Source organism: Schistocerca americana, chromosome 5, assembly GCF_021461395.2.
Source record: "Schistocerca americana isolate TAMUIC-IGC-003095 chromosome 5, iqSchAmer2.1, whole genome shotgun sequence".
NCBI classification, from domain to species: Eukaryota; Metazoa; Arthropoda; class Insecta; order Orthoptera; family Acrididae; genus Schistocerca; species Schistocerca americana.
Genome location: NC_060123.1, coordinates 316,441,922 through 316,452,156, shown reverse-complemented (window position 1 = coordinate 316,452,156; position 10,235 = coordinate 316,441,922). Strand labels below are relative to the sequence as shown.

The 10,235-nt window shown below is 43.7% G+C and overlaps 1 pseudogene; it reads left to right on the top strand.

Annotated features, from left to right (window-relative positions):
* Positions 1–6,358: 6,358 nt before the first annotated feature.
* Positions 6,359–6,476, top strand: LOC124616910 (annotated as a pseudogene).
* Positions 6,477–10,235: the final 3,759 nt, after the last annotated feature.

Below are 10,235 nucleotides of genomic sequence, written 5' to 3'. Positions count from 1 at the left end.
AATATTGCCGTGCCCCCTTTCATCATGTAACCTGCTTGCCCACCGACTAACTGTACTGCGATCGACAGCAGCATCTCCATACACCTTTTCCAACCTCTTGTGGATGTTTCCTACTGTCTCGTTTTCACAGCACAGGAATTCTATGACAGCACGTTGCTTCTGACGAACGTCAAGTGTAGCAGCCATCATGAAGACATGCTGTGACGGCGGCACTCACGGAAAGAGGTTGAACTAAGTTTGAAAACAAGCCGGAAGGATGTATCTACACATTGTAAAACTTTCACACATGCAGAATGAAATCAGTATTTTTACAAAAATTGTGTGTATTTCTTTTGGAGTGACCTCGTATTATGTTCAAATGTGTGTGAAATCTTATGGGACTTAACTGCTAAGGTCATCAGTCCCTAAGCTTACACACTACTTAACCTAAATTATCCTAAGGACAAACACACACACCCATGCCCGAGGGAGGACTTCAACCTTCGCCGGGACCAGCCGCACAGTCCATGACTGCAGCGCCCTAGACCGCGCGGCTAATCCCACGCGGCCTGACCTCGTATTATATCGATTGGAAATGACTAGTAACAAAGGATTAGTAACGTAGAATACGTGACCTCGGGCAATAAGTTTAGGAGGTATTCAGAAATTTTAGAATGAAACTTTATTTGGGTCTTCAGTCATCCATCAGTTTTGTGCGGCTGGCAAAGAATTCTTCTATTGTGCCAACCTCTCCATCTCAGAGTAGGATTTGCATGGGCCGTCCTCATTTTTTTGTGAGGTGTATTCCAATCTCTGTCCTCCCCTACAGGTTTCACCCTCTACAGCTAGGTCAAGTATAATGGAAGTTATTTTCGATATCTTAATACATGACGCTTCTTCTTATCAACGTTTAAGACATATTTTCTCTTCACCGTTTCTGCGGGGGAACTCCTGTTTTCTCATCTTATCAGTACAGCTAATCCTCAGCATCCTTCTGCCTCTTCTTTTCTGATTTTGCTACAGTTCACGATTCATATACAATGTTGTGTTCTAAATGTTTGCAGGGCGATCGAAACGTTTCTGTTTCAGGGCATTGCTGCATATCCACCACAGCGCGACACCGATTCGGGTACGCAGGGTGTTTCACAATACATGTTACACGCTTCTAAAAGATGTAGAGGGGACTTCGTAGATCAAGTTTTACATAGGAACCTACGTGCGGAAACGTCATCCAACGACGCAACACAACATTAAAGCTATAGGCGCAGGCGCTTGGAAATGTATTTGTATACAGGGTGTTTCCGTGATGTTCCAAACTTTCTAGGATGATGGAGAAGGATAAATGTATCATTTTGAGGTAAGGGTCCATGTACCGCAAACGAACGGGTGGGGAGCTACTTCTGACAGTGGAATACATGCACCGGGACTGTTGTTGCTAAGATTGTGGGGTAGGGAAGTTTCAGAGGTGGTAGCATGGAGAAAAACAAGGAAAAATGCCCAGTAAACACGTACTGTAAAATGCATACCTGAGGAGCTATGAGAACTTGTTCATCTTCGCTAGTGTGAAACACATCTCGTCTATTTAACAAGTGTTCATAGTTCTTACGATACGCATATTAGAGCCCATGTTTCTAGATTTATTTTTATCTTGGTCCGTACTACCACCTCTGAAAGTTGCCTATCCTACTATCTTAGCAACATACTATCTTAGCAACAACAGTACCACTGTCAGAAATATCAGAACGGTTTTCGCTTGCTGTTGCTTTCCCTCGATCGCACTATGACCAACTTTAGTACGTAACTAAACTGCAGAATAAAAGACTTTTCTCGGAAGAATTTTAGTTTTAAAATGATGAAAGGTGAATGATATTTAGTTTTTGTATGTGTCTTAGAATGAATGAAGAATAAATTCGTGATGCATCGCAAGTGCTATTCACAGCTAGTTTTCAGAAAAGAAATATAAGTATCCACAGTGAAGGTACACATTTACAAAATAGGCTTCCCCTGCATTACTCTTCTCCACTACGGCACATGCTTGATCTCTACATCGCAACCCCGTTTAAAATCAACTTCACATGCGTGCACAGCACTTATGTTTGTAAACCACTTCACTGCTGCAGTCCTTACTTCTGAACTGACAGAAATTGGACGACTTCAAGCTGTTCATCCTTTATGTCTAACTACTCTAATAATAATAATAAAACTTTGCACAGCACTGTAGTAGACTTTACGTAGTTACTGCTGTGTCTTGCTGTCAATTAATTCATTTATCTGTTCGAAGTGAGTAATGAGACATTTTCTTGACTATTGCAGGTACTATCTATAATTTGGAGAAGACATTTTCATGAGATATTTAGCATTTGTTACGTATGTGTTTTTTTTTTATCACCAGCGATGGCCGGCCGAAGTGGCCGTGCGGTTAAAGGCGCTGCAGTCTGGAACCGCAAGACCGCTACGGTCGCAGGTTCGAATCCTGCCTCGGGTGTGGATGTTTGTGATGTCCTTAGGTTAGTTAGGTTTAACTAGTTCTAAGTTCTAGGGGACTAATGACCTCAGCAGTTGAGTCCCATAGTGCTCAGAGCCATTTGAACCATTTGAACCAGCGATGTACGGGACGAAGCACAGCCTATGTGTGTACTGGGTAGGCAACATGAGGAGCCTGTAACCTCCACCGCATTAATGCTACTAATTGAGAAAAATTAATTATTGATAACTTATATAATTAGTATTAAGGGTCCTACAGAATTGTGATAATAGTAATGATCTTTTGGAAATAATTTACGAGGGTGAGTCAAATGAAATCCTTAAATTTTTTTTAAAAATGTTACTTATTGTGCAGAAGTGGTACAAAGCTGTATCACGTTTCAACATAATCTCCCACACGCTCAGTGCAAGTCCTCCACCCCTTACAAAGTGCATAAACTCCTTTAAAGAAAATTCTTTTGGTAGTTCGCGCAACCACTCATGCACCGCGTGGCGTACCTCTTCATCAGAACGGAACTTCTTTCCTCCCATTGCGTCTTTGAGTGGTCCAAACATATGGAAATCACTTGGGGCAAGGTCTGGTGAGTATGGTGGATGCGAAATACACTCAAAATGCAGATCTGTGATTGTTGCAACTGCTGTAGGGGTAGTGTGGAACCTTTCATTGTCATGTTGCAAAAGTACACATGCTGACAGCAATCCACGTCACTTTTGATTTGATTGCAGGCCTCAGATGATTTTTTAGGAGCTCTGTGTATGATGCACTGGTGACAGTGGTCCCTCTAGGCATGTAATGCTCCAAAATCACGCCTTTTTCGTCCCAAAAGAGAGTCAGCATAACCTTCCATGCTGGTGGTTCTGTTCGAAACTTCTTTGGTTTTGGTGATGAGGAATGGCGCCATTCATTGATCGCTCTCTTCGTTTCCGGTTGGTCGAAGTGAACCCAGGCTTACTCCCCAGTAACGATTCTTGCAAGGAAGCCATCACCTTGCCATGTCTTTCAAAATGCCGGAGAAGTTCTTCACAAGCATCAACACGTCATTCTCTCATTTCAGGAGTCAGCTGCCGTGGCACCCATCTTGCAGACACTTTGTGAAACTGGAGCACATCATGCACAATGTGGTTTGCTGACCCATTACTAATCTGTAAACATGCTGCAACATCATTCAGTGTCACTCGGCGGTTTTCCTTCACTATGGCTTCAATTGCCTGACCTGGACGAGGAGCATCGTCTACTGAAGTCACACCATTTGCGAACTCCCTGCTCCATTCGTAGACATGGTGCTGTGACAAACATGCATCACCGTACTGAACCTTCAGACGTCGATGAATTTCAATAGGTTTCGCACCTTCACTACGCAAAAACCGAATAACAGAACGCTGTTCTTCCCTGGTGCAAGTCGCAAGTGGGCCGGCAATCTTTATACTGATACTGCGACGGTATGTGTGCATCTGCACTATGCTGCCGCCTACAGGCCATTCTGCTCGCTGTTTGTAGCACGCTTACTAAATTACAGGACAACGGCGCGAAATTTCGATTTGTTATTACAAATTTAAGGTTTTCATTTGAGTCACCCAGGTAGTTTCGTGACTGAAACAGAATCGAATCGTTGAATTTTTACCCCTCAGGAAATTTCATTTTATCCCTCACGGGGTAATTAACCCTAGGCTGAGGACCACTGATTTATAACTTTCAACTCATTCGTTTCCTGTACAGAGACCCTTAGCTGAAACTGATATATTTATCCGTTCAAAATGGCTCTGAGCACTATGGGACTTATTTTCTGAGGTCATCAGTCCCCTAGAACTTAGAACTACTTAAACCTAACTAACCTAAGGACATCACACACATCCATGCCCGAGGCAGGATTCGAACCTGCGACCGTAGCGGTCTCGCGGTTCCAGACTGTAGCGCCTAGAACCGCTCGGCCACTCCGGGCGGCCATATTTATCTGTCTCCATCATCCTAGTCACGGAAATCGCCCTACAAGTACATACATTTACTGGTGCCAGCAACTGTAACTCTGACGCTCTGTAGCGTCGTTGAGTGACGTTTCTGGTCATGGGTTCTCAAGAAACACTTGGTCTACCAAGTCCTCTTTACAGCTTTGAGAAGTGTGTAACATGTATTGTGGAACACCCTGTATAAGCACCGACATGTAAGCAAGGCGTCAATGTGGCCTACGAACGGAAACTTTTCGACTATCTCTTATACATTTCCTGAAATTTCTTCCTTAAATTAAAGCCAATAGTTGGTATTAGAAGACTGCTTTTGGCTGGGAATGCCCTCTTTCCTAGTGCTGTTTTGCTTTGTATATCCTCTTTGCTTCGTCCGTCATGTGTTATTTTGCTTCAGTACTGGTTGTTAAATGAGACTATTCGTTGTTAAATGAGAGGCAGATAACATTGCAGGCAAGCATCCGTGAGTTCGTATCCGCGCTAGACTCGGATCGAGCGGTAGACGCGACAGTAGTTGGTGATTATGCGACGCAGAGAAGCGGGAGTGGCTGATGTCAAAGCAGCCAGACCAAACGGTACCGCTCGCTGGAGCGGCTTGTCGATGATAGAATGGAAAGAGCGGCTGGGCTCACCCGTGCGGGACCGCAGGCCGTCCACAACGCAGTGGTCGCCTCTGCCGCTGCCGCCGCGCCAATCTAGTTAGCCGAAAGCCCGCGGCCTGCGCAGCTGACAACCGCCGCGCTCTCGGATTCAAAATGACGTTACGGCCTAACTGCATTACGGCACGTGGCCTGGACGCGCGCGGTCCTGGACCACTCGCCGCTTCGGCGCGGTGGCTGCGCGCTGCCCGCCCAGCTTACGGCTTACTGGTGATAGCCACGTGTCCAACCGCGCGCTGCTCTCGACTCCCTCACAGCTTCCCTTTATCTCTCGCACGCGCACGTAAGTCTCTCTGTGTGTGTGCGTACGTGCGCGCGGTGTGTGTGTAGTTTGAATTTACTTCTGATGTGAGTAGGAAGAAGGTTTCTTGTTACGCGGACAACATTAACGTTGTCTGTATAAAAGTGCAGTTGTTTAGGGGTCCGTACCTCAATCGACAAAAACGGAACCCTTGTACGATCGGCTGTTGATATACTTTCCGGGATGTGAGGTCGTGGTCCAAGAACTTTTCTGCTCCTTACGTTTCGTCCAGGACTACGCTGGACTTCCTCAGAGGCGCTGCTCCGCTGAGTCTTGCCGACTGACTGGTCGGGTGTCTGAGAGCGACTTATATATTGTGAGAAAGGGGGGCGTGGTTCAGGTGAGAAGAAGACATATTTCCAATCAAAAGTAAAGGAAAAATTCGAAAACTGTTAATTTATAGTGATACAAAACGAAAAAAATATTCTTGTTATTTTTTTCCATCCGACTCTCTGTCCATTGGTTATCCCTTCTTTCTCAGGAACGGCAGACTTATCAAGTTCCAATTTAAGTCAAAAACTGAGGTACATTGTGCCTGCGTAGTATAAAAAATTTAAACTTTTAAATTAATACAATCAAAAGATACGACCATTTATGTTGTAAGATGGCTATAATTTCGCACCTTACAAGAACTGATCCACATCCGTGATCTACAAACACAAGGAATCAGGTGATAGGTTGTACATCGTATGTATGAATATATAAAGGAAACTGACATTGTCACGTACACCTTCTAAGTTCAAATGGTTCAAATGGCTCTGAGCACTATAGGGCTTAACATCTGAGGTCATCATTCCCCTAGAACTTAGAATTACTGAAACCTAACTAACCTAAGGACATCACACACATCCATGCCCGAGGCAGGATTCGAACCTGCGACCGTAGCAGTCGCGCGGTTCCGGACAGAAGCCCCTAGAACCGCGCGGCCACCGCGGCCGGTACCATCTAAGTAATTAGTAATGCTTATTACATGAAAGGCAACGGCCATGCCCCAGTGGATACATCGGTTCCCGTCAGATCACCGAAGTTAAGCGCTGTCGGGCGTGGCCGGCACTTGGATGGATGACCATTCGGGCGGCCACGAGCTGTTGCCATATTTCGGGGTGCACTCAGCCTCGTGATGCCAACTGAGGAGCTACTCGAATGAATAGTAGCGGCTCCGGTCAAAGACAACCATCATAATGACCGGAAGAGCGGTGTGCTGACCACATGCCCCTCCTATCTGCATCCTCAGCGGGGGATGACAAGGCGGTCGGATGGTCCCGATGGGCCACTAGTGGCCTGAAGACGGAGTGCTTTCTTTTTTTTTATTACATGAAAGGTAATGGAGTGTCTTTATTATCATTATACAACTAGTAGAGCTTGGAACAACAGTTGAAATGAAACGGCAGGCGGAACTCAAGCCCAGGTTGGAAGGCCCACACAGGTGTGTTGGTCCTGCTTAAACGCAGGAAGTAGCAAGACGAACATTGTGACACCTGAGCGCTGGGGCACAATGGAGTCGCGACCGGCTGGTTTTGTAGCCGGACGGGAAGGATTATACTTCGGAAACTACGAAAAATCTTGGACGCAGCTGAGAGGAACGAGGAAGCGTCGTCTTGGAAACCACGCAGGCTCAGTTATTTCCAACGATTTTTACTCAGAAGCGTACCATTGTATGAGAATAGGTTTTTCCTCGTAAACTTGCTGCACTGGACGACAAATGTCTAAAATATGTGAAAAAGTTTGAGATGTGATTATGGATACATATATAGTATCACTCCTATTCAACAGGAGAACGTTTTATTAATATGGAATAGTATTGTTTTAATTTGCCATTTACAAATGAAATATGCAACTCATGAATGTTTTATAACTGTACGAATAAATGACAAGTCATAATGTATAAAATAAAGTGAGAAAATTTTAGTAAATACAGTATAACCATACAATTGAGGTGTTCAATGTCGAAGTGACAGTACTGTACATGATCTAATGAGCTAACAAATAAATAAGTTTCTGATTTTATTTGCTCAATGACACAGTAATAGAAAGCAAATAAATTGTTTCAATACTGTTTTGTCAAAAATTGACATTTTGAGCCCGCGGCTGTGTACAAAATATAGGTTGACTCTTACATAGAAGATAACAGCAACCGGCCACTTTTTACATGCTATTTATTTATTTAAATATCGATATTTAAATAAATAGCATTGATGCTGTTATCTTCTATGCAAGACTCAACCTATATAAAAGGTCTGTCTAAAAAGTATCCAACCTTCGATTTTTCCGCGCAAAATAGAGACAATAGCGCAGCGCCACTGTACACAGTGAAGGAAGAGACCTTTATGCGCATGCGTGAACTTTGTCTCCGCCTTCCAGCGAGTCAGTTTCTGCCTGTCCGTTGCTGCGTGAGATGCTACACGTGTTCATCGGATTGCCAATTCTCTCAAGATGACTGAACGTGTTGAGCAAAGATACTTCATCAGATTTTGTCAAAAGCTTGGTGATTCTCAAAGCGAAACAATTCGTAAGATTCAGTAGGTGTTTGAAGAAGATGCGATGGGTGTAATTGAAACACATGCATGGTTGGTTCGGAAGTATCTACAGAGAGGGAGAATATTTCGTGGTTTCGGGAATATGATTCGTTTTCGGAATTACGAGGGTGGGGAGCCGAGCCTTGCTGGGAAGCCAGCGGTGGAGAGACGAGGTCTTCCGTTGTGAGCGCCCGTGTGTGACGGTCGCTCGATATTAGCTTTCTTGGTACAGGCGGACTTGCTGTCTTTGCTCTCAGGAGAGTTTATAGTTAGAACTGTTAGGCAGTCTACTGTTGCGAACCTATACGATTCTGGACTTCACGTCCGAGTTGGAAGTCGTCATTGAGTACGCAACATTCAGTATTTGAGATCACTTCCTTTGCCTATACTTACGTTGAGACGTTATCTGAACTCCGTCCTTGTGGCTTGGAGTTCGCATTTCTCGTCTGTAGAACACAGAGAGGAGAAGACAGTATTAGATTATATTAGTTAGAGGACCACCTTCTGCTGTCCTAGTGTTTGAAAGGGTTTATTTGTGGCTGGAGTTCTTCCATCGTTGCAGACGAATACGAGAACCATCACTTTGACGCACCGGACGCAGTACATACAGTGATATCGAAAATTGCTTCGGCTTGTTAGTGCTATAAAAGCTAAATAGCTGTGATCGCGTTAGTTTATTTCCACTGAGGTTCCACACCGTCGTAGATCATCTTTGAAAGTAGTGTCTTCTAGTGTTTGGTACTTACATGATGTCAGTCATTTCGCATTATTGATATTAGACCGCGGACTCATAATAAGGGGCAGAGCGTTTATTATTTTCCATTGCACACATTCATTTTGCACCCGCCTGGAGTAGCATCTTGGAATGTCACATATTTTGATACTCACAGACTCACACATCAAAATCTATAGGAAACTTCTCGTTGACCTACAATCATGAAATTTCGCAAGAAGCAACGTTTCTCAATAAAAGTAAAGGAAATAATCTAAAAATTGGTAATTTGGAATTATATCAAACGAAAAATACCTTTTTTTTCATTCTCGACAATCTTGCAATTCCCTTGACTCATATCTAGCCATTATCGACACTGATGACACCCAAAATTCGTCCAAATTTTCGATTCCCGGAATCGATGAACTGTCTATATACATAACTAAGTTTCTAGGGAATCCTCGGTGCTCGAGCTCTACTAGAACATATCCGGATTTTTTTTTCTTTTTAAAATGATCTAATATGAATTTGAAGGAATGATTTCAAGTTATTGAAAACAAATAAGGTCACTGTAGCATGCAATTTTATAAGAAGGCTAGGAGTGTTAAACGTAAAGCGAGACGGCCGGCCTTTCCGCGTACAAACACACATCGAAGACCTTGCATCGATATCTTAGTGTATGAAATGTGAGAGATTTTCAAGTTACGAGGGACGCCATATACACGCTAAATATTGATACCAGAATACCTAAAAACTTTTAACTTTTCAACTTAAAACAGAGCAAATCGATTAAATGAAAAGTTGCGACACGCTCAAGTCATATTACAAATAGTGTTAATTATAAAGGACAATCAAATGAAAAAGAGATGGAAAAAATTAAGTGAACTGTTGTTTCGAAAGTAATCACTATATCTGTTAAAACATTTGCTGATAGCTACAGAACCATGGATGTATCCAGGCGTGCAACTCATCGTCCGAAGCCAAACGGAGGGCATGAATCTCCTTCCGGGCTCGAGAGATATGGAAATCGCATGGGGAAAGACCGGGACTGTATGGAGTTGAAACAACCTAGGCGACATATGGGCGGGCACTAACCTGCAACGCAATGAAGTCGTCTGTCAAGATTCCTGAGCGTTTGGACTTGATGGCTCGCTCCAGTTTTTGCAACGTGTACGCGTACAGCTGTGAGTTAATTGTGGCGCCGTGGTCCAGAAAGTGAATGAGCAGTGGGCCTCTATAGTCAAAGAAAAAGGTCGACGTGACTTCCCCGGGGCTGGTGTTCCTAATGTTTAGACTACTCTGAAGAAGTTCCGCTGGGAAACCCTCTCACATCCTCCATACAGTCCAGATCTCTCCCCGTGCACGCCCTTTCATGTATTTCTCTTACAGAACTTTTGAGACTGGCGTAAGGCCAAAAGGCATAATGCAGTACAAAATTAATAAACACTATGTTCAAGACTAATATTAGTTTTTAAGTGCATTAAAAATGGCCGCACCATCTCACAAGGTATTTATGCATTTTGCTGCTGCTATGAGCACTTCATCTACGATACTGCGAAACAAATCTCTTCTAATGAAAGCTTTTCGCTTTCCATATTTTGGGAGCAGATAGCACGGACCAAAGA